This window comes from Bactrocera oleae, chromosome X (assembly GCF_042242935.1).
Source record: "Bactrocera oleae isolate idBacOlea1 chromosome X, idBacOlea1, whole genome shotgun sequence".
Taxonomy (NCBI): domain Eukaryota; kingdom Metazoa; phylum Arthropoda; class Insecta; order Diptera; family Tephritidae; genus Bactrocera; species Bactrocera oleae.
The window spans coordinates 34,987,762-35,012,193 of record NC_091541.1 but is presented as its reverse complement, the minus strand read 5'-3'; the positions used below and the strand labels follow the sequence as shown (position 1 = coordinate 35,012,193).

Here is a 24,432-nt window from a genome sequence, read left to right as displayed (position 1 = left end):
GGTTCTGCGACATAGAGCCGGAAACCCCTGAACATCTGCTGATGAACTGGAACCGCCAGTAAAGGCAGCAAAGCGACAGAGGTCTACTGAAAAGGCTAAGCCGTGAGTCAAGAGACCGAAAACAAAGGGTGTGACGGACGCAAACCATTTGCAGAAGTGTCCCTGAACCGAATCGTCATTGGCGTTCTAGATGAGGGGGAGCCCAATGGAAATGGGTGCAAGCTGCATCATTCTACATTTATTGCCAACAGACCTGTTCTGTAAGCAAGTGGCAGCAAAGTCAGCTCTCAGACTGAGGGAGTCCTCCCAATTAGTCGGCTGCAACAAGGAGCATTCTAGTTTATTCCCGTTTCTACCCAAAACCACGGACTTCCGCGATCCAATAGATTCAAAGCTAAATTCGGTCCTCAATGTTGCCTTCCGCTCCAGAGAGGGGTGGGAAAGGGACGTGGTGGACAAGAATGCAAAAATTAGCATCTACACGGATGGATCCAAACTAGATAATCGTGTGGGAGGTGGTGTCTTTTCCGCAACATTAGACACCAAAATCGCCTTCCGGTAACCAGACGACTGCATTGTTTTCCTGTCGGAGATCACATCAATCAAAGAAAGCGTTGTGGTATTGACAAAAGGTGTGCTCAAAACAAGGAAGAACATACGGATAGCCAAGCGGCCTTGAAATCACTCAGGTCACATCAAAGATAGTGAAAGAATGTCTTGGTCTCTTAGAGGATCTAACATCCTACTTAACGATAAACATGCAATGGGTTCCAGGGCATAGTGATATCCCTGGTAACTGCGAAGCAGATGAACTAGCCAGAACAGGTAACTCTTTACAATTAACCCCTGAAAAAGAGGGAATCTTTATGCCACTGGCAACTTGAAAACACATAATCAGCGAACATGCTTTAAATCTAGCTGAGTCTCGGTGGAGATAATCAATAACTTGCTCAAGTAGCAAACTAACGTGGCAGGAATGGAGCGTGGGTCGCACAAACTGACTATTAAAATTCAAAAGGAATGGCATAAGAACTCTGATAACTCTGACCAACACGTCACTGTCTAATTGGTAGACATGCCAGCAGGCTAGGTGTACTGTTTGCTTTATTCGAAGAAGCCACGATATTACGAATTTTCAACGACGGAAGCAAGGCGATGCGATTCTTGGCTATCCGAATGTGCATTCTATTGATGCTCTTGGTCGTATGTATACAGTTCATCCAAAAAATGATGAATGCTTTTATTTGCGGTTGTTGTTGGTAAATTTGCAGGGATCAAGGTCATTTGAAACACTACGGACTATTAATGGTATAATATTCTCAATATATCGTGCTGCATGCAACTTGATACAATCTAAAATCGGTTTATTTATTTCCTCTAAGGCGGAACAGACTTCGCCGAGTCTGCTAGTATCGATATATATATATAGAAAAGAGCCGTGTTAGTTACACTATTTATAACTCAAGAACGGTTTAGCCAATTTTGTTGAAAATTGGTGGGGAGATAGCTTAGAACCAGAGAACGGACATAGAATACTTTTTATATATTTATGTTAAAAGTCAATACAACTCATAATGACAAAAATTGTGTTTCCAATCATAACCATTTGTTCAAAATTCATGTAAAAATCATTTGAATATTTTATTACTTCAAAAATAATAATAGTAACAACACAGCGACTGCAAGAGTACAGTAATGTTTTTATACATACTCGTATATGGCTTATACTGATTGTTGCTACTGAAGAAGGTGGTTTCTTTTTAGGACGCACCATATGGAACCGGTAAGACATTTTTAATATCACAACAGAAAATCGCATTGATAGTTACATCACCAAGGCATTGCAGCTACTTTGCTAGATGTGAGCGGGATTGGATTTTTCCCGTAGAAACGAGTCAGCTGATTGCTCTCTTGTAACGCAGGGTTACCAGTCTCGATCATTTGTAGTAATTAAAAAGTAAACTTGAATGTATTTGAAATATTCTTAAACTAAATCAAATTCACAGTGGAATAAAATTATTTATAAATAGGTAGACTATTTTTAATAGTTGGTTTACATTATGCAAAAGTTTAACTGAAAAGCTAGATGTGTGCAAAATCGTGTATACAAATTAAACAATGGCAACATTGGTCAAATGAAAACAAAACAGAACAACTAATTTTTTCGTTGCCACTACGGGCATAACTTTTGACAAATTTCGTTTGATACGGACGGTAAGTACGGAAGGGCGGAATCAAGAATGATAGAATACAAGATTACGACTATGATTTACAGTTAGTTTTTTTGGTTTAGGCTGTGACAATTCCTTCAAAAAGAAATTACATTATGCCGTCATGTTGTGACGTAAATCTTGCGAGTTGAGAAGAAGAAGCATAGAAATGTTAATTGTAAACAAAAAAGTAAACACTTTTGTTATTTAGTGAAATTAAATGCATTCTTAGTTTTCGTTGAAAAAACTGTAGTGAAATAAATAGAAGAATGTTGTCTGAATATCTTTGGGTCATTCTAGGATGTGACACTATAAGTAAAGAAACTCCCAGGCAAAATAAAGAAACGAAAAAAAAAAACAGTCGAAGTGTGCGGTTGTATTTATTTAAATTTATAAGTATAATAAAATATATTGATTTTTTAAAATGAAATGTGCAGTGCAAGTTGAAATAACTATTATGCAAATGATAGTAATGAAAACAAATTTTTTCCGTTTTCTTTCGGTTAATTTGCAGGGATCATTTTGTGGATGACGATATTATGAACCTCAAACAATTTAATGGGTAAGTATTTATTTCAATTAATGAATTAAATTGTATTTATTCAAACTTTTTTAATATATAAATATTTGCGAAAAGACTTAAGCTCCCGCGCTTTACCTACAATTCAGGTGCCTGCTATGGCAACGGTACGCGAAAAGCGCCTTCAACAAAGGGATCGGTAGCAAACAATTAATACTTCTTACGAGAGTATCAAATAACCTTGAGCTGATGAAACAAAAGAAGAGTGATACTACTTTGTTTGAACATAATGCAAAAAATAAAGGTAGTTGTCAATAATTATTGAAAATATTTATGCATTTAATTTAAACTCATTTGTAGAACTAGTATTTTTAGGGTCTGAAGCAGACTATAATCTCCAGTGGTTCCAGCTCTGTTGATGAACAGAAGAAAGAGAATGTGCCCGTCAAATGTAAGTAACTCAATCCTTGGCTATTTATTAAGATAACTAGTTTAATTTATATTACTTCTCCACAAGTAAGTAAATCAATAGTGAGTTATTTATTACCTTATTAATTTGATTCATATTATATTATATCTCAACAGCAAACGATGGCATGAGGGGAATAGTCGTCTGCGCAAAAAGAATGGGAAACTTTTGAAGAAAATACAAATTTTGAAGGACAAAAATAATCAAAAAGACAGCAAATATATTTATCATCTTTATATATTGCAAAATCAGTCAAAGGAAAAGTCCCAAGAGTGTGAAAACATTGACGAAAAAGTAAAAGTTATTTTCACCAGTGGACAAATTAATAAAATTAAGATGAAATAAATTAAGACGAGAGAAAGCATCAAGAATCGATTGCAGCAACAAAGTAAAAAAGTTGTTCTTCCGGGCTAGAATGTTTTTTTTTTTAATAAGGATGTTAAACAAAGAATTAGAAGTATCCATCCACAAAAGGAAAAGTAAATTTAATATTGTCAAATAGTTTGAGTTTTATAGAATTAATTAATTTATTTTTATAGTTATATAAAAACTATTACTAATGTAAGAATTAATTCTTATTCTATATATTTACGAACAATAAAAGAAAGCAGAAACATCGTAATCCCAACTCGTTTTAGTCATTCACTCTGTTTGCAAACGGATAGCTTAAAAATATCTATTTACATATGTAACAATTATATCTCGGATATAATTTCACAATCATTTCACTATAGCTTCATAGAAATACATCAGAACTCAACTACATTCTATCATTCTTGATCAGAACTAGTATTATATTAATACATGTATACACTAGGCACAAAAAGTCTGCGTAAAAGGTATCAACAAAAATAAATTTTTATAAAAACCAATTTATTTGATATACATCAAAGGGTATTAAATATGTAGTTTTATGAAAATAAAAGTAATTACATTTCCGACAATAACATATAAGCAATGCAAAACATGCCGACGAATAAAAAATACATTAGTAAAAGTCTGCGCACAAGGTACATAAGTCGAGCAAAGTTATTCTTCCACCGAATTCTTCTTAAAAATTAATAGGAAGTCGGATATCCCCTACGTTTTAAAACAGAGGTTTTGACATGAAATAGACAAGCTCAGAGATTTCTGCCGAAGGGATGTGAGCACATCCATGAGCATATCCTTTAATGTAATAAGCAAACGTGTAAGCAAAAACGAATGAATTAAGTTTATTTCCCGAATTACAAAAGTGTTTACCTATTTGTTTACAATTTACAGGCTATTTGACAGTTTATAGTTCTTCTTCTTTTCAACTCGCAAGAATTATGTCACATGGCGGCTGGCGTAATATTGTATTAAATCATTCTTGGGCGGAATGTCGGTGACTGTTTCCAGAATAAGCCAATGAGATTAACGAAATGTTTAATCAAAAATTGATGAAATTATTGAAAGGCTATCAGATGTACTTTAAATCATTCGCTACTGTTGTTGATGAAAACGAAAACGTAAATCATCTAGATATACTCGGAATGACATCACATTATCTTCGTCCGAAAAATTTTACGCCTATTATTATTCAGCGTAATTTCACACAACCTCAATTGTGCAACGGTACACGTTTGGTAATCTAAAAAAATATTGTAACAACCATTTTGACTGGAAAATTTAATGAAGAGATGGTTCTCTTAACACGTTTTCCAATGATAGGGAATGTTCGAGTCTCAATTACTGCGACAACATAGTAAAGCAAACAAATTCGATGTAAAAATGTTGCAACATTTAAAAATTCAAGCAACCGCAAAACTAGTAAAATCGGCACCACCAAAATGTATGATGGAAGAAGACAGTTAAGCGAAATTGCTGTTTATTTTAGTTTATAATTAATTAATATCTCTCTTTGTGTTTTACGTTAAATGCCTTTTCCAGCCAAAATTCATTTTATATTTCTACTTTTTATATGTTAGCCTTGCAAAATAATTGCATTGATTAGGTTAAGTATCAGCTGAGTAACTGCAGAATAACAACAGGGTTACTAATGCAGTTATTTGCTTGCTCGAACATTCCCATGCTGTCAGAATGTACGATACGAATAGAGCTTAATTAAATTAAACAAACTGAAAACTTTTTATAATTAAAAACCATAAATATTATTGTAAAAATTAGGAATGATCTACCCTTTCATTATCTCAAATGGTATCAACTTACAACTTTGAAAATTATTAATTTGTTACAAACTTTCACTGTATTGAATAGTTTATAATTAATGTATACCTTAGCCACAGCAAAGCGTGGACGGGGTCCTTTGGTAGTATATAAATATAACCAATCACAAAGAGTTACCTATTCAGTGCAATTGCAGTCGTGTAAAGATTAAATGCGATATACATATGTAAGAAGTTATAAGCTCGTATAATGATTAGTAAAGCGTTAAGTTTTTGAAATAAAGATAAGTGTATAGCAGAGACCTGCTGCGGTGCACCGCAACAAAGAGTACACCTCATGCTTACTTGCGTATTTTTCTTGCTAATGTATCCAAAACTTTTAAACAAATACGTATCGGTGGTTGTTTTTTAGTAACAGAGTCCTCTTATTTAGCTTAATGTGCCTTTGTTTATATTCAACGAGAAGAAGAGAAATCTCTCTGAATATATAACATAATACGATTGTAGCAACTAAAAGGTTATTGAGCGCGTTTGTTCTTCTTTGCCCGATCGTTTTGTATACATATTGTGGAGAACACGAATGCCAGAACAAAAAATAACCGACGATAAACTACTATAATCAACCAGACAGCGAAATTCGTCGAATTGATCAAACTCAAGTGCGAAGTAGGTAAGATAGACGATATATTGAGAAATCCGTTACAATTGATGTCAGAAGTGGGATTGTCAAATAAATTCCCAAAGAGAGAATTGTTTTAAAATGGCAAAGTTTAACGATCTAAAGATTCCACAACTGAAAAAGGAGCTGGAACAACGTGGTTTGGCAACAAATGGACTAAAATCCGAATTACAATCGCGGTTATGACAGGCGATGAAAGCAGAAAACATTAGTGTTGACGAATATGTGTTTTAGTTGGAATTAGAGGAAGATACTACGAAGATAAAAGAAAACGGAGAAGTTTAATGCTCGTCAAAGGTTATGGACATGAACGTGTTTTTTGCTGCAATGTGGCAGATGTTAATATCGACACAGGGGAAAGAGCGGAGGCACGTATATCAGAAATGTCTTCACAAATGATGTACTTGCAGTTAAAATGCGGTCAAGTGTGTCAAAGAGTGCGGACGTGTATTTAATTCGGCCCATGAAAGTTTACACAATATATACAAAAACAATAGCTAAAAAATGTAAAAAAAAACAATAACTTACCATGAGTGCTGCCCAGCCTCATCAACAAGGCCGAAGGTACTCCATGAATGTCTACTTCACTTTTGTCGACCCAGCAACAACACCTAACAACAAAAAACAAAAAAAAGGAAACAAAAATATGTCATTGTAGCGGTTAACAGCACCAACAAACATGCAGGTATCAGCAAACTCGATACCAAACAAAGTGAAGGAAAAAAGTAGTGAAGGTGAGAGTGTACCTGATAAAAAAGGAACAGCTATTCATATTGGTATTGACCGCTACGTGAACATTAAAAGGAAATCAAGTCCTATAAAGACAGCGGTCAATTAAAAAAAATTCAAACCGGGACTCCAAACGTAAATAAGGATGAACCTCTAAATGGCAACAGATTTGCCTTATTGAGTAACAAACCCAACGACGATGCGAAGTGTACCACCACAATGAGTAACACCAAACCGCCTCCAATATATTTGCGCGAACGTAGCTCAAATGCTCTTGTATTCAAATGAAGTGACATTGTAGGCAAAAACTATTTCCATATAGTGCCCTTGAAAGAGGTTAATTGATGAAACCAAAATACATACACAGAGAAATTTTATGGAAATCGTAAAATTTCTATCCAATAATAATACAAATTGCTACTCCTATCAACTGAAGAGCTCTAAAGGCCTAGTTGTAGTCATTAAAGGTACTGAGCCTTAGGTAGACTCTAATGAAATCAGACAAGATCTTAAAGAATGTGGTTATGAGGATAAAGCTGTAATACATTTTTTTAATAAAAATATGGTGCCGCAACCAATGTTCAAGATTGAATTGATGCCAAACTAAGCTAAAGAAAAACAAGAAAAAACGTTAACTTCGGTTGCGCCGAAGCTATAATACCCTTCACAAAAACAAAGGCCCCTTACAAGAACTTGATTCCGATCGTTCAGTTAATATGGCAGCTATATGCTACAGTCATCCGATCCATACAATTTCTTCGGAGATTAGATTAATGCTTTGAATAATAATACATGCCAAATTTCGTGAAGATACCTCGTCAAATGAAAGAGTTTTCCATACAAGCACTTCATTCCGATTGTTCAGTTTGTATGACAGCTATATGCTATAGTCATCCGATCTGAATAATTTCTTCGGAGATTACATTGTTGCCTTAACTTATAATCCGTGCCAAATTTCGTGAAAATACCTTTTCAAATGAAAGAGTTTCCCATACAAACACTTGATTCCGATTGTTTAGTTTGTATGGCAGCTATATGCTATAGTGGTCCGATATCGGCCGTTCCGACAAATGAGCAGCTTCTTGGGGAGAAAAAGAAGTGTTCAAAATTTCAGATCGATATCTCAAAAACTGAGGGACTAGTTCGCGTATATACAGACGGACAGACAGACGGACGGACAGATGGACGAACAGACAGACGGACATGGCTAAATCAACTCAGCTCGTCACGGTGATCATTTATATATATACTTTATATGGTCTCCGACGTTTCCTTCTGGGTGTTACAAACTTCGTGGAAAAATTAATATACCCTGTTCAGGGTATAAAAATTAAACGCATCCGAAATTATTGAAATCACTGACTAAAGTTCAAAACATGGTTATGTTAAAGATAATGTAGCTCATGGAAGTTATGCAAATGTTGCAAATTGCCCCAAAAAGAACCGCAATTTATGTTAACAATACGAAATATGATTCAAGATCTAATTAAAGCGCAAAACCAAATTCTGCAAACTTTTTTAAGTAAAAAATTAGCGAACTAAAGATTTATATAAACAGAATAAACTCAGAAAAATTTCATAAGAGACGTGAGTGGTAATTAGACTCGAAATGATGAAGAAAAAGCAATTTTCTTTGCAAACCTCCTAGAGAAGGTATTTAAGCCTAATTGTCGCTCTTGTCTATTATGACTTCAACATTTGAAATTAAATATATAATAAAAGAGATAAATCCAAAAAAGTCATCAGGACACGGTAAAATTACTCTAAAAATGCTATTGAAGCTACCAAATATTTATTATTATTAGTGCATTGCAGCTAAAGGATTGAGGCTCAAGAATCATGGCCGAATAAAGCAGCATAATACGGGGCACCACTTAAGCGAATTGCCATGTATATGGATGATCTATTTACCATAAATAAATATTTAAACAAATATGTTTTCGTAGTCAAGAACCGTTTCACTAAATGGCCAGAAGTATACACAATTCGTAATCAAGAGGCTTAACCAGTAGCGGATGTATTCATAAAGAAGCGGGTAATGAGATGCGGTGTACCATCGGAATTACGTTCTGACGAAGAAAGAAGCTTCGAGTTAGCCTTCATTCAAATGATATACCAGAATCTGGGTACTTGGAAGACCCGTACAACTGCACTACATCCGCAGTCCGATGGCATGGTAGAACGATTTAATCGAACTTTGGAAGAACATTTGAGGAAAGTTGTGGACAAGTCAAATGAAACAGATTGGGTTAGCCATATATCCTTGTTCCTAATGGCTTATCGGTCTGCTATACATGAAATAACGAAGCAGACTCCAGCAAGTATTTTATGGATGGCAATGATCTTCGATTATCGATTGATTTGAAGTTTGGAATTAACGTCACCGGAGGAAGGAATGCTAAGGAAGTCAACAGCTTCCTAGAAGACAAGATATGGGTATATACATGCTAGTTATTCTGTTGCTAATTTGCACTAAAAACCCACTCACCACTTTCACTTACACACCTGTGGTCGAATAAATATGAAGACGAAAAAAATGGTTTTCAACGGTAAGTTTAATTTATTTAACACAATCGTTTGGTTTTCAACCGTAAAATTAATTAATTTAACACAATCGTTTTCCACAATTAAATGTCACTGTGAATAATTTTTAAAACGGTGTAGATTTCTGGGGTGGCGTAGAAAAGGACTCGGCTGATCTACTTGCGACGGCGATCGATCGAAAAAAGGGGCCCATATCCAGTCGTCGATCCCTTTTGTTGGTTGGGTAGAGTGGTGAGATCGTGGGTGTGTTAGTGGTGTGGTGTGTGTTGGTATCCCTCGGTGAGTTGTGGGGAGTTGTATGTATTGGTGTATGGCGTTTTCGGGAGTGGATGGTATTGTTGTGGTGTGTTGGAATGTACCAGTGTTGCTTGTGAAGTGGCGTGTGGTGCTTGTACAGGGATGTTCGTTGGGAAGGCTTATACTTCATTTAGCCATCCCGGCCCCCCTAGGCGAATGTTTAGCCTAGGAGTCGTTGCAGCTGTTGCAGCGTTGCTACAACGTTGCTCAGTACCATATAGCGGCGATATTGCGGCCTAGAGTGCCGGCGCATCATCGATGCTTCGTTTCGGTGACTTCTTAATCGGGACACAAGAGGGGCTGCTGGTCGTCGGTGCTGTATCGCCCGAGTCGATGGTGGTTGTCTACTTAGAGGGCGGCTGCGCGGGGCAGGCAGCCGACAGATGTCACGACTCGGGTTGCGATGGAGCAACGTATGATGCAGCCTGCCTCATATTTGGCACAGATTGACGGACGTGCACGCCTGAGTATTGTGTGCCGCTGTCAAGCAATTGAGACAATGCCCATGAGCCTGGGCAATCTGCTGGCATTGCATCGGTTGCATGCCCCTAAAATTGTTGCAGTGTTGTAGTCGGTGAGGCCGGCGGCAAATGATGATGGCCGGACGCGCTGCGGTTCCATTTTTGATGTTGGTGATGGTCGCGCGCCACTTCGAGAAGCGGCTGTAGGAGTGGTTGCAGTTACAGATCGGGGCGCTGGAGTAACCCCAGGTCGCGGCACATTGATAGCTGACCGAATAGCAGGCGTTGGCATTGGTGCATCTGCGTCCATAGTTACCTGTGTAGAAAAGATTATTGGGCTTTATAAAGTTGTAAGATATAAGTTGAAATATACATGCTACAACTCTTGGTAGCATGAAGGGGTCGTCATATTGATCGACTCGTTAGTTTATATACTTATATATACGGATTGTTGTCGAGTTTACGAGTTATTGTCTTTTCGTTTTTTTTCGATTTATTGAAACGGTTATGAATTACGTTTTCGGGATTATTATCGGTTTATCGTTTATCATTTGCTGTATCGTTTATATCTGCTGTTGGTAGAAAGCACAGCTTCACGAGCGGTCTGGTTAGCGTTCCGCTTTGGGTACGGAGATCAACTACTCTTATATGACCGTCGGAGCCGTAATGTTGCTTTTCAATGTGACCAAGCCGCCATTCGGTAGGGGGTAGACAATCATCATGAATAATGACACAATCTCCAAACTTTGGCGCTTGTTCAGGAGTCTTACAACGATATCTTTTATGGAGATCCTTTATGTACTCTTCTTTCCATCGACGGCTGAAATCGTGATGGAGAATTTTAATTCTTTCCCAGCGATTTAATAAGGATAGCGACTCCACGCCTGCCTCAATTGTTGTTTGTCCTAAACTTTATACTATGATTTTTCGATTATTTAGACACTAAACCAAAAGAAAATACTTTTTTTTGGTATAAAGTTTGCTTTTGCGATAGTTATAATAATAATACACTTTATTCAATTTTTTTTTAATTTTAATTATATAAGGTTGGACGGTATCTCCCTTCCGCTTTTTTGCTCTTCATTCAATGCTCTATAAAAGTGTTACAGTGATCGGATTTAGTTAAAATATGCGCCGTTTTGTTCGATGATCTGTTTCCATCTAGACGGCAACTTCATAATACCTTCCTCATAGAAGCCCCCCTCCTTATTTGCGAAGAATTCGGACAGCCACTTTTCACAAGCCTCTTTTGAGTTCAACTTCACACCACCAAGGGCATTCGCCATGGACAGGCCTACGTCCGGGCTATATGGTGGATGCGATAAAACCTCCCATCCGAGCTTCCGTAGCTTCTGACGAGTCATCAACGAAGTGTGTGGTCTGGCGTTGTCCTGGTGGAACACTACACCCTTCCTGTTGGCCAATTCTGGACGCTTCTGGTCGATCGCCTGCTTCAAGCGGTCCAGTTGTTCGCAGTAGATGGTAGAATTAAGCGTCTGGCCATATGGGAGCAGCTCATAGTGGATGATTCCCTTCCAATCCCACCAAACACACAGCAAAACCTTCCTGGCCGTCAATCCCGGCTTGGCCACTGTTCGGGACGATTCACCGGCCTTCGACCATGACCGTTTTCGCTTGATATTGTCGTATGTGATCCATTTTTCGTCGCCAGTCACCATCCGCTTCAAGAATGGGACGAGTTCGTTCCGTTTCAGCAGCATATCGCAGGCGTTGATTCGTGATATACCATATTCTCACCCTTAACCGGGGACGATTTCGTCCCCCTCGGTGAAAGTGTCCCCCCCAGGGAACCGTCCACTATAGCAGATTTCGGTTTCGACCTGCTTCCCCCCTCATCCTTAGTAATTTCGTTCGTATTCATTTTGTTGGGTCCCCACTCAGAGCCGCTATCCGCCTCCCGAATAGCCTTTTATGGTCCCAAGGTTGTCTCAGTTACGAGGTCAAGGCGAGGGTTGACGCACGCCCTTATGAGGCAATGCGTTCAGAGCCGACCAGCGCAAGGAAGGAGTCATCTCAACAAACACCTACCACACCAACTTAATGATGACGGGAGAGGAACGTACTCCGAGGCCTGCCATGGTTTTAAAGGGACGGAGGCAGCCTTGGCATTAGCCCATCAGCCATTTCTGCAGGGTATCACCCCTGCATACTCAGGTGACAGAATACCACGACCACCAGCCCAGGGTTCAACTGAATCCATCTAATAGTCCAGGCTATGTCCATGTCGAGCAAAGGTCAGATCAGGAGTTCAAAAAAAAGGCCGTAAAGGCCGCAGGTCATTTGGCGTTACCCAGGATGCACCGCGCGGAGGCGAACCTGCTCTACATCCCCCGCTTGTTCTAACTTTAAGTGAAAGAATTGAATTAGCACTTCCATTACAATCTGAAGAACAGTTAGATCTGGATGTAGAAAAACTGACCAATGATATCCAGTATTCAGCGTGGCAAAATACATCTGAAGTTTGTTTAAGACCAAAAGGTTACAATCATCCTAAAGAAATATTGGAACTAATTTTTGAAAAAACAAAAGCGAGGAAAAATATTTCAACAATCCAGAGCCCCACAAGATAAAACTAGACTGAATAACTTAACGTTTCAATTGAGAAACGAAATTAAACAATTTAAGAACGATACCATGAGCGCGTTTCTATGTGAACTTACAAATGACTCAATATTCAGTCACTTTGGAAGTCTACCAAAAGACTGACCCCTACCAATTCTGCAAACCCCTACAATTAAAAATAACCAAATTGTTTGAAAAACTTTTATTGAGAAGATTAAAGCCAATCATTGATGGGAAAAATCTTATTCCAAATCATCACTTTGGTTTCCGGAATCAACACTCTATCTGACCTGATTGATCAGGTTCATCGAATAACTGATACAATTGAAAAAAAATTAGAAGAAAGAAAGTGTGCTCAGCAATATTATTTGATGTAGCACAAGCTTTCAATAAAGTTTGGCATGCAGGATTGAGCCATAAACTTAAAATGTTTCTTCCAACACAATTCTCGAAAATTCTGAAATCATATGTAGTGTATTGGGACCAGTTCTTTATCTCTTATATACTAGTGACCTACCAACATTTAACGAAAATATTGTTGCTACATTTGCTGATGATACTGCAACAATAATATTGAGTCAACAGAAAAATTACAAAAAGCCATTGCAGCAGTTCAACGCTAGACAACTACTTGGCGCATTAGGCTAAATGAAACCAAATCAGTGCATATCGATTTCACCAATAAACGTATATAGCACAAGCCAATATTTATGAACCAAAAAATAGTTTCGTATGAGAATACAGCAAAATATCAAATAAACTTAGGTGGAAATCCCATGTCAAAAAAAACAAGAAGAAATAAAACTTAAGTACAGAAAAATGTACTGGCTATTAGGCAGAACCGAGTTGAAGAAAGCCAAGAGGGCCTCGTGTAGAGCCTTCTGCGGCAGCGTAGATGGTTGTCACGAATCCTCAAGGTTTAGACGCATTCTTGCAAAAAATCCTACTCCAGTGGGGTATCTTAGAAATACAGATAGCAGGGTGGACTACGAGTAGCGAGGAGTCGCTGAAGCTACTCCTAGATACTCATTTTCCGCTGAATCGCTCTACTGAAGAAGTGCCACTGGGGGAGCTTCAGGAAGGCTGTACAGCCTTCTTGGACCTTCTGGATGAGCGTCACCTTACCTGGGCGCTGAAATCATTCAAGCCCTTCAAGTCCCCGGGTCCTGATGGCATCATACCGGCGCAACAACAGCGTTAAGGTGTCATATAGCTGGCTGAGCCCCCATCTACGCGAACTGTGTTACATTGGGCCATGTCCCGAAGGCCTTGTGACAGGTTAAGGTTACTTTTATTCCGAAGGTCGGTAAAAGCTCTCATGTCGGTGCAAAAGATTTCAGACCCACCAGCCTCGTTTCTGTTGAAAACGCTGGAGAGACTTATGGATCTGTACATTAGGTGCAGAATACCGAGGGGTAAACTGTTACGGGCGCAGCATGCCTATATCAAGGGCAGGTCGGTCGACACTGCTTTGCATGATGTAGTGTCATGGCTGCAGATAGCGCTGTTGCATAAGGAACTTGCAATGGGCACCTTTCTCAACATCGAGGGGGCCTTCAATAACGTGTGACCAGAGGCAGTGGTTAAAGCCCTCGAAAAGTTTGAGGTGGAATCGAACCTCAAACACCTCATTTTTAGTCTCCTTCAACTGCATTCCTGAAAATTTGGATCACTGCGTCACAGCGGACACTCGAGGCGGCTTTTTCTCTGCTCATATCCCGATGAGGGAGATGTGGGGGGAAGAAGCCACTGGAGAAGAGGCGCGGTGAGCTTTTTCACGGATGGGTCGAAGCTAGGAGGGAAAGTTGGAAGGGGGTTTTCTGTAAAGAGCTCTCCGTCAATCTTTGCTTCAGGCTACCGGACCAGGCGTTTTTCAGGCGGAAGTGGCCACGATCAAGGTGGCGGTAGAAGTACTGTTACGAAGTGCAGCTTCGTTTAGAGAGGTGAGCATTCACTCCGACAGCAGAGCGGCAATACAAGTTCTGAGTGCGCGAACCGTGGATTCAAAGCTAGTCAAGGAGTGTCTGTCCTCACTACAATTAGCATCAGGCTACTTCAATATCAGGCTAGTTTGGGTGCCTGGTCACAGCGGAATCGCTGGAAATTGCAAGGCCGATGAGCTGGCCAGGGGGGGCACCCTTGCTCCCCGCTAACGTCGTGCATTCTGGCTCTGGACCAATGGACCTCGCATGCGCTCAGCAGACGCTGGTCGGCGACCTACTCCTGCGCGACTGCGCGATCCTTCTGGCCGAGAGTGGATCGCAGGAGGTCGGGGGATCTTCTCGCCTTGAACATAGTTCACCTCGCCGCCATGGTAGGAGTTCTCACTGGGCACTGTCCAATGGGAACTCATGCGGTGCAGCTTAGAATACTACCCGATGGTAGTTGTGAAAGCTGTATGGAGGAGGGTGAAGTGGAAACATCCCGGCACTTTCTCCTCCACTGTCCGGCTTTTGCTAGGCTGAGAATGAAACATCTCGGCAATCACACTTTTGGCGGACCAGAAGATTTGGCCGAAACGGATATTGGCCGTCTCAACAAGTTTGTCATAGGCACAAAGCGCTTTGTCGATTGTGTTGATTTCTGAAGAAGCTTTTATTTAAATTGTTGTTGCTACTGGCTTGGGGTTTGTGGAAGCTTCTATTTAAGTCGTGTAGAACGGTTTTCGTTCTGACCATATTTTTATCTACCCTTTTTGCGATTTCGTATTGGGTTATTAAAAAGTCTTTCATCTGTTGCCACGTTGGGCATTTTTTTCGACATGAGAGCGATTGCTCCCACAAAAGTAACGATTTTTCTGGAAAAGCGGCGGTGCATATATTTACCAGTATTGGGTCCCAGCTGTCTGTGGAAATATTTTGTGTCGATAGAACCGACAAGCAATTAGCAACAGTGGATTGCAGTTTTATAAACTCTTCACTTGTTTCCTTAAGCCTGCTTGACCTTTTGTTTTGTATCGGAGGTGATACAATTTTTGTGCATTTGATAATTTTGGGTGGTTCATGTAAACGGCTGTAAAGATGTCCCGGAAGGACGGGCATTGTTCATAACCACCATGAAATATTTCTGTGTCACATGCGGGCACCTTGAGATGGGTGCCTGAACTTTGCTCTTGACTTTGTACTTGACGCAGCTCTACTCGCTGATGTGGAGTAGGTGCAATTGCTTTTATTAGCTTTAATTGATCGGAAATCATTGCTTTAGTTTCTTCGAACTGGTCTAAGCAGTTTTCGTATTTAGCGTAGGCCGAGAATTTGAAATTTTCAGGTAGATCTGAGTCGTCAGATTCTACGATTGCGTCATATGCAGCTTGGAGACGTTTCCAAAAATTGTGAATATTGTCTTTTTTGATTTCTAATACCGATTCAGAATTTTCTTGAATCGGCGAAGATGAAAACGAGTGCAGTATCGTATTAGACTGTCACTCTCAGTATTGAATTGCGCCGCATATATTGACCGCAGGTATTCTCGTAAAATTTATGTAAATATGTATGAACGCTGTGCGGAGAGAGCGAGAAATTGCAATTGGTAATGTGCCGATATTTTACCGTAGGTAGGTAGGTAGAGTGGCTGTCCAATGACGCACCTAGGCCTATAGAAGGCCCATTGTGATACCACCGGGACTAATGTTCCCTCACTCTATCGTCTCTTCTCTGAACCAACCTGTGCTCCTGATGAAGTTCATCAGTACAAATAATTTTATATTAGCAACTTCTGATACGTCGTCAAGGAATCCACGACCGATAGTTGCGATTCTTTTCCTACATAGAGCTTTACATTCGCATAGAAGATGCTTTACAGTCTCCTCTTCTTCTACTTCTTGACAGCTTCTACAATAGTCGTTGTATGGTACACCTAGCCTACTGGCATGTCTACCAATTAGACAGTGACCTGTTAGGACTCCTATCAGAGTTCTTATATCATTCCTTTTAAATTTTAGTAGTCGGTTTGTGCGACTCACGCTCCACTCCTGCCACGTTAGTCTGCAGGTTATTGATTGTCTCCACCGAGACTCAGCTATATTTATAGCATGTTCGCTGATTAAGTGTTTGCAAGTTGCCAGAGGCATAAAGATACCCTCTTTTTCAAGGGTTTGTTGCAAAGTGGTGCCTGTTCTGGCTAGTTCTTCTGCTTCGCAGTTACCAGGAATATCACTATGTCCTGGAACCCATTGCAGGTTTATTGTGAAGTAGGATGTCAGATCCTCTAATAGGTCAATACAATCTTTCACTAGCTTGGATGACACCATTGGAGACTTGAGTGATTTCAAGGCCGCTTGGCTATCCATATATATTATATATATATGCTCCTTGTTATGGGCACACTTTTTGTCAATACCATAAGGCTTTCTTTGATTGCTGTGATCTCCGCCTGGAAGACACTGCAGTGGTCTGGCAAACGGAAGGCGATGTTGGTGTCTAATGTTGCGCAAAAGACACCACCTCCCACTCGATGATCCAGTTTGGATCCATCCGTGTAGATGCTAATTCCTGTATTCCTGTCCACCTCGTCCCTTTTCCACTCCTCTCTTGTGGGGAAGGCAATATTGTGGACCGAATTTAGTTTCCGTTCTATTGGATTATGGAAATCCGTGGTTTTGGGTAGGAATGGGAATATACTGAGTATCCTTGAATGCCCCTTGTTGCATGCGACTAGTTGGGAGGATTCCCTCAGTCTAAGAGCTGACTTTGCTGCCACTTGCTTACAGAACAGGTCTGTTGGCAGTAAGTGTAGAATGACGTTTAGAGCCTGGCTTGGCGTTGTTCTAAGAGCTCCACTAATGCATATACTGGCTGCTTTCTGTATACTTTCCATACGCTTTACCGCGTATTTCTTTTCCATTATTGGCCACCATACCAATATACCGTATGTCATGATTGATCTGATAACTGCTGTATAGAGACAATGAGTTACCCGAGGCGTAAGCCCCCATTTGGGGCCCACCATCCTTTTACAGGTGTAGAGTGCTGTGGCTGCCTTCTTCACCCTAGCATCCAAGTTTTGTTTCCATGAAAGCTTCCTGTCTAAGATTAGTCCCAGGTAGCTTGCCTTATCTCCAATTGTTAGTCTGCAACCATTTATTATTGGCGCCGTAACTTCTGGAGAATTATGTTTTCTGGTGAACAATACAAGCTGTGTCTTACCAGCATTTAAGTTTAATCCGCACGATACTGCCCAACGATTTATATCGTCCAAGATCGTTTGCATAAGGTTTGCGAGTATTCGGGAAAGCGCACTCAGTATGACCCTAGGCTGGATATTATTGAAGGCTCCTTCTATATCTAAGAAGGCAAATAGAGTGTATTTTTTGACTTCCAGAGATTTTTCGGTCTCCGCCACCACAGAGCTTAGTGCTGTTTCTGTGGATTTTCCTTTGGAATACGCATGCTGCGAACCAGCCAACTTTTCTGGTTTCAGTTTGTTTCTTATATGTAATTCTATTAGTCTTTCCAGAATTTTTAGAAGGAATGAGCAAAGGCTAATTGGCCTGAAGTCCTTTGGACTTGTATGCTAGCTTTTGCCTGCGTTTGGTATGTATATTACCTTGACTTCCCTCCAAAGCAAAGTTATATAGTTTAATTGCAGCGCCCCCTTAAGAATGGCAATTAGCCAATTCATTATGTAATTCTGCGACTGCTACAATTGAGCCGGGAATAGACCGTCTGATCCCGGCGACTTGAAGGACTTAAAACTGTTTATTGCCCAGCGTACGTTGCTTTCTGACACTATGTTTATAAGAGTGGAGTCCATTTCTGCTCCACTGTCTTGAGTATATTCAGCAGTATAGCTTTTAGAGCTGCCTGAGAAGTAGGTATCCATTAGTAGCCCCAGGGACTCTTCACTGGATACCGTCCAACTTCGCTCTGGCTTCTGAAGATAACTGATACTGTGCACCGATTGTGCCATTATTCTCCTAAGTCGAGACGCTTCCGCCGTGTTCTCGATATCATTACAAAAAGATTTCCATGAATTTCTTTTTGGTCTCCTAACTTCCTTTTTGTATGACCTAAGGAGGTTGTAATAATATAACCAGTCTGACTCGCCTTGGGATTGCTTAGCTAAATTGAACTGCTTTCCGCATTCTTTCTGTATCTTTTTAAGTTCTAGAGACCACCAAGGAGCCTTATTCTACCCCTACTTCGTGTTATTGGACAAGCCACTTCTAATGCTGCCGGCACGATTCCGTGAGTCGATTAACGAGGATATCTAGATCCTCCTTGCTATTGGGCTGAAACGGTAGAATCATAGGGATACGTTTTTCCAGCTATGATTCCTAAAGTTAATGCCTCTATCGGCCCTTTCCTCTATTGTACATTCAATATATCGATGATCCGAAAAGCAATGTTCTTCGAGAACCCTCCATTGGGTTACCCTGTCAATTAGTTCTTCCGACACAAGTGTGATATCCAGCACTTCTTGTCGGTTTCTTGTAATAAATGTTGGCGTGCTTCCCTTATTACACACCAGTAACTTAGTACCTAGTAGGTAATTAAAGAGACACTCACCTCTGTCATTGACATCTGTGCTGCCCCAGATTGTGTGATGCGCATTTGAGTCGCATCCAAGTATCGTCATGCACTTGGATGCCTCGCTATCCCGTACCACCTCTGTTACCATCAGAGGTGGCACCAGCTCCTGCTCATACATCCGGTAACGACACGACACTATCCGGTAACTGCGTGTGCCCGTTTCCCAGCTTACTGCTGCTGTGTCGTTTTTGCTGTAATTATGTAGTATAAAAACATTAAGTTAATAATATTTTCTTTGCCATTATGCGGGCTCTGATTTTACCTTCACAGTTGGCCATCAGCAACTTATAGTTCGGCGTCCTCAGTCCGCAAATACGCCCTCCATTAACCCATATCTCCTGAATGAGGACAAATTCAGGGTGTTCCATTGCCACGCGGTTAATTAGGGCTGCTGAAGCTAGTTTGCTATGATGGAGATTAATTTGTAGAAGACGCATTAACTATTGTGATATCTGCGTCTTCCTGAGAGTCGCTTAAAAGCTCTTTCTCAGTATACAAGCTTGATAGTCTGGCCGCAATCTCAAACCCGGAAGAAGAACACTCACCTTGCTCCATACTTTCCGCGTTGCTCGAGGACTCCATAGGATCTTCCTTAATAGCACTTCCAGCGCCACATTTGTCAGCGCAGCCTGCACCCATTTCCATTGGGCTCTGGGGATTCTTCCTTTGGGATCTCCCTCATCCAGAACGCCAATGACAATTCGGTTCCGGGCCACTTCTGCAAATGATTTTGCGGGCGTTACACCCTTGGTCTTCGGCCTCTTGGCTGACGGCTTTGCCTCTTCAGCTGACCTCTGTCGCTTGGCTGCCTTTACCGGCGGCTCCAACTTGAAGTTGGGTATGACTGCTCTCGCGCAGTCAATCGATGCTTGGAGCTCCATCGTTAGCTCCTCTTTCGTTGGCGGCTTTAGCTCTACCAACCTTAGTAAGTATGCGGCGCGTCGTCTCTCCGCATACTTTGCCTTTGACGGGTCCTGCATGCTAAACGCAGGTCACCCCCTGGCAGATGCACTTCCAGCAGCAGCCCCTTTGGCATCTCCTCCCTCCCCCTGCTTCTCAGCCGTATTTTGGCTGCAGGGTTTGGGTCTGGCTGCCTCCGGCGCTACCACTTTCTGTGGGCCAGCTTTAGCTTCTGCCCCTTTTCTGCTTGGTTCTGTTTTTTGTATCGCGCCCGCTGTTGGTTTATATGTATTTTGATTGGTATGTATTTTGTATCGCGCTCGCTTATTTGATTTATGTTATTTATTAAGATTCGCACCCGTTTTGTTATTTTTATTGTTTTATGTGTTTTTAATATTTAGTTATGTGTGTATATGCACTGCACTGCACTTATTTTGCACTTATATATTTACATATGTACTTTTATTTTGTAACAGCACTTTGTTTTATTGTTATTTGTATCATTTGCATGTACATAACTTAAAGCTTTTTTTTTTAACTGTACTGTATTTATTCTTTTTTTTTTTCACCGATTTTTGGCAATTTCACAGCCTTTCACTTTAGGTTTTTTGTTTTTTTTGGTTAAACACCCATAGTGCCGTCCACTAGGGCTCGAAGGACCATAGTTATTCTGGTGCTAATTTGCACTAAAAACCCACTTTCACTTACACACCTGTGGTCGAATAAACCGCAAAAATATGAAGACGAAAAAAATGGTTTTCAACGGTAAGTTTAATTTATTTAACACAATCCTTTGGTTTTCAACGGTAAAATTAATTTATTTAACACAATCGTTTTCCACAATTAAATATCACTTTGAATAATTTTTAAAACGGTGTAGATTTCCGGGGTGGCGTAGAAAAGGACTCGGCTGATCTACTTGCGACGGCGATCGATCGAAAAAAAGGGCCCGTATCCAGTCGTCGATCCCTTTTGTTGGTTGGGTAGAGTGGTTTTTTTTTTTTTTTTTTTTTTATAGTAGGGGGATGCATCGAAAGCTGAAGTACGTAACTTTAATCCGCTAAACCTAACCTACTCCCAACCCAAATCTCTCCCACGGAACCACTGGACAAAGTATTACTTCATGGGAGAGAAGAAGACATTTAAGTCTCCTCTACGGTACGGACTAACTGACTCCTAATCTGTTGTAAGTGTCTCAATCTTGTCATTATCACAGCTGATGCTTCGCTGACTGCTTTCCATTTAATAGAGGACTCACACATAAGTGCTGTCAAATTTTCCACCGAGAAACTACCGCCAAGTGTGGTTTTCAGATTTTCTCTTATACTTGAGAACCGAGGGCAATGGTAAAAAACATGTTCAGAGTCTTCAATGCATTCTGTACACGTCGGACAGTACGGACTGTAGTCATGACGAAATTTGTAAAGGTAGCTTCTAAAGCACCCATGTCCACTTAGCATTTGGGTCAGGTGGAAATCCAGGTCCCCATGCTGTCTATCTATCCACGGTCTGATGTCTGGTATCAGTCTGTGAGTCCACCGTCCTTTGGATGAGGTTTGCCACCGTTGCTGCCACAGCGTAATGCTCTTGGTTCTTTCCTCTCTTTTTGTTGCTGTAGAGGGGTCCGATAGCTGGTATAAGCGCGCGAATTCATTTCCTTGGATGTCAATGGGCACCATACTGGCTAATACTTCCGCAGCGTCGCTTGATACGGTTCGGAAAGCACTTATCACGCGTATTGCAGAAAGCCTATGCACTGTGATTATTGGTTTAGCATATGATTTTGTGTCTAGCGCCTGGATCCATATTGGAGCCGCATACAGTATAACGGATCTCATTGCCTTAGCTATTAGAAATCGTCGGCTGGAACAGCCTCTATTTGCCATCATTCTAGATAAAGAATTATAGATTTTATTTACTTTACTCGTCGTGTTTTCCAAGTGCTCTTTAAATTTTAGCCTTGAGTCCAATATAACGCCAAGATACTTTAGCTGTGGCTGTGAAGTTATCTGACATTCTCCTATGGTGAGCGATAGTTTTTCTTCAATTTTCCTGGAGCTAATGAGCAAGACCTCTGTTTTCTGCTCAGCCAACTCTAGACTCATGGTTGCGAACCACCGTCGTATACCATTTATGCAATCATTGCATTTGACCCGGAGGTCATCTAGATGTTTCGCTACTGCTACCACTATGAGGTCATCCGCATAGGCAATTAGTTTCACGGATTGTTGTTGATGTAGTTTTAGCACCCCGTCGTACATCAGGTTCCAAAGAAGGGGACCTAAGACCGAACCTTGTGATACCCCACTCGAGATAGAGTAGCTCTTGGTACCCTCATCTGTGTCGAAAAGCAGCCTTCTGTTCTCAAAATAACTCATAATAATATTTATAAGGTATTGGGAAGCGTGTATTTCGTACAGGGCCTTGATGATATTTGCCCATTTCGCAGATTTGAATGCATTCTTCACATCCAGGGTAATTAGCGCGCAATATTCTTTGGTGCCACCTTTCCATCTTTTGCCACTTATTGCACATTTCGCAATATCAACGACTTCACTTAGTGCGTCAATAGTGGACCACTTTTTTATAAAGCCGTATTGTCTCTCTGATAATCCGCCGGCTTTTTGGATTGCTAACTCCAAGCGGTTTCTTACTATGCTTTCGGAACACTACACCCTTCCTGTTGGCCAATTCTGGACGCTTCTGGTCGATCGCCTGCTTCAAGCGGTCCAGTTGTTCGCAGTAGATGGTAGAATTAAGCGTCTGGCCATATGGGAGCAGCTCATAGTGGATGATTCCCTTCCAATCCCACCAAACACACAGCAAAACCTTCCTGGCCGTCAATCCCGGCTTGGCCACTGTTTGGGACGATTCACCGGCCTTCGACCACGACCGTTTTCGCTTGATATTGTCGTATGTGATCCATTTTTCGTCGCCAGTCACCATCCGCTTCAAGAATGGGACGAGTTCGTTCCGTTTCAGCAGCATATCGCAGGCGTTGATTCGGTCCAGAAGGTTTTTTTGCGTCAAATTATGCGGCACCCAAACATCAAACTTTTTTTTGTATCCAGCCTTCTGCAGATGGATATTTGACAACCTTATATATTCCATGTATATTCGCCCATGTGAAGCCGTTTTGGGCATCTCTGGAGCACGATGTGAAGGCTTGTCCTTTGCAAGACCATATTGCTGCCTCGCCACTTATATCTTTAATCCAAGTGCTTTCCGAACGCTGAGTATATTGCTCGCTTAGCAGGGCGACATCTATATTTTCTTCTAGCACCGTCTGTTTTAGCAGGTCTTGTGCTGCAGCGCAATGGTTAAGATTTAATTGTAAGATCTTCATTTTTCCATTGACTTTTTCATATCTAGGTACTTAGGACAGGCCGTACTCAAGACAGAGTGTTTCCCTATACAAAGCATACAGCTCGGGGCATTAGTGCATACTTTTGCCACGTGTCCTGAGGTTTCGCAGCGTGTGCAGAGGGAAGACCTGTCAATGGGGTTGCGACATTTATGCGCCATATGCCCCACTTCGAAGCACCTAAAGCAGCGAGCGATAGATGAATATTCCCGGAGGCGACAAATAGACCACCCAATCTTTACTTTGCCTTGTTTAAGTACGGTCTTGGCATCCTCGGCACGCAGACATATAAGCGCTATTTGTGTGCCGCTTCTAGTTTTTCGCATACTTTTAACATTTTCTTTCTTTAGATTTTGAATCCCACACTCCTTTTGTAATGCGTCGCAGATTTATTCGGGAGTGGTTATCTCATCTAAGTCCTTGCACATAATGGTAACATGATGTGTTTTTGGCTGTATTACCACCATCTCACCAATAACTCCTTCTAGGGCACTCTCGAACATGTCGGCTCTTTTGTCTGCTTGGTTTTTTAATTCTAAAAGCAGATCTCCTTTGAGGGTTTTCCTGATGTACCTTACGTTTGAGCCCAATTCTTCAAGGCCACTATCGCATTTAATTTTTCTTAGAATATCCGCATACGACGCTCCTTCTTTTTTTTTTAGAATAATAGCGTCAGGTTTCGATCTGATTCTATTTTCGATCGGCTTCCTTTTCTTAACTACGTCCACCCATTTCTCGCCTACGGGCTTATCTCCTGAGCTGTCTTTCTGCATCACTTTTGTAACCTCACTATATGAAGCCTGCGCTTTATTATCTGCGTTTTTAGGCTTTTTTGTCGGAGGTAAATAGCCTGATATCTCACGTAGTCTTTTTGGCGTGTTTCTATCTTTATGAATAGGGGAGACTTGCGACGCTTTCTCTATCATAACTCTTTTCGCTGGATTCTCTGATTTTTCAGTCTCGTCATATAGGCATGATATACCGCTTACAAGGTCGCGC

The 24,432-nt window shown here is 40.8% G+C and overlaps 2 long non-coding RNA genes across 7 annotated transcripts; one reads left to right on the top strand and one right to left on the bottom strand.

Annotated features, from left to right (window-relative positions):
* Window positions 1-1,688: 1,688 nt before the first annotated feature.
* LOC106624595 (uncharacterized) lies at window positions 1,689-3,821 on the top strand. 6 transcript variants are annotated; one of them, XR_004976924.2, is made up of 5 exons: window positions 1,689-1,783; window positions 2,725-2,772; window positions 2,848-3,034; window positions 3,091-3,181; window positions 3,316-3,821. It is a non-coding gene; the product is annotated as an uncharacterized lncRNA (long non-coding RNA). The 6 variants fall into 6 exon arrangements; XR_001331037.3 differs by lacking the exon at window positions 1,689-1,783 and adding an exon at window positions 2,065-2,214; XR_001331038.3 differs by lacking the exon at window positions 1,689-1,783 and adding an exon at window positions 2,235-2,400.
* Window positions 3,822-9,294: 5,473 nt separating this feature from the next.
* LOC138858123 (uncharacterized) lies at window positions 9,295-20,386 on the bottom strand. Its single transcript, XR_011397346.1, has 3 exons — window positions 19,432-20,386; window positions 19,146-19,360; window positions 9,295-10,372 (listed from the first exon to the last, which is right to left on the bottom strand). It is a non-coding gene; the product is annotated as an uncharacterized lncRNA (long non-coding RNA).
* Between the last annotated feature and the right edge of the window lie 4,046 nt (window positions 20,387-24,432).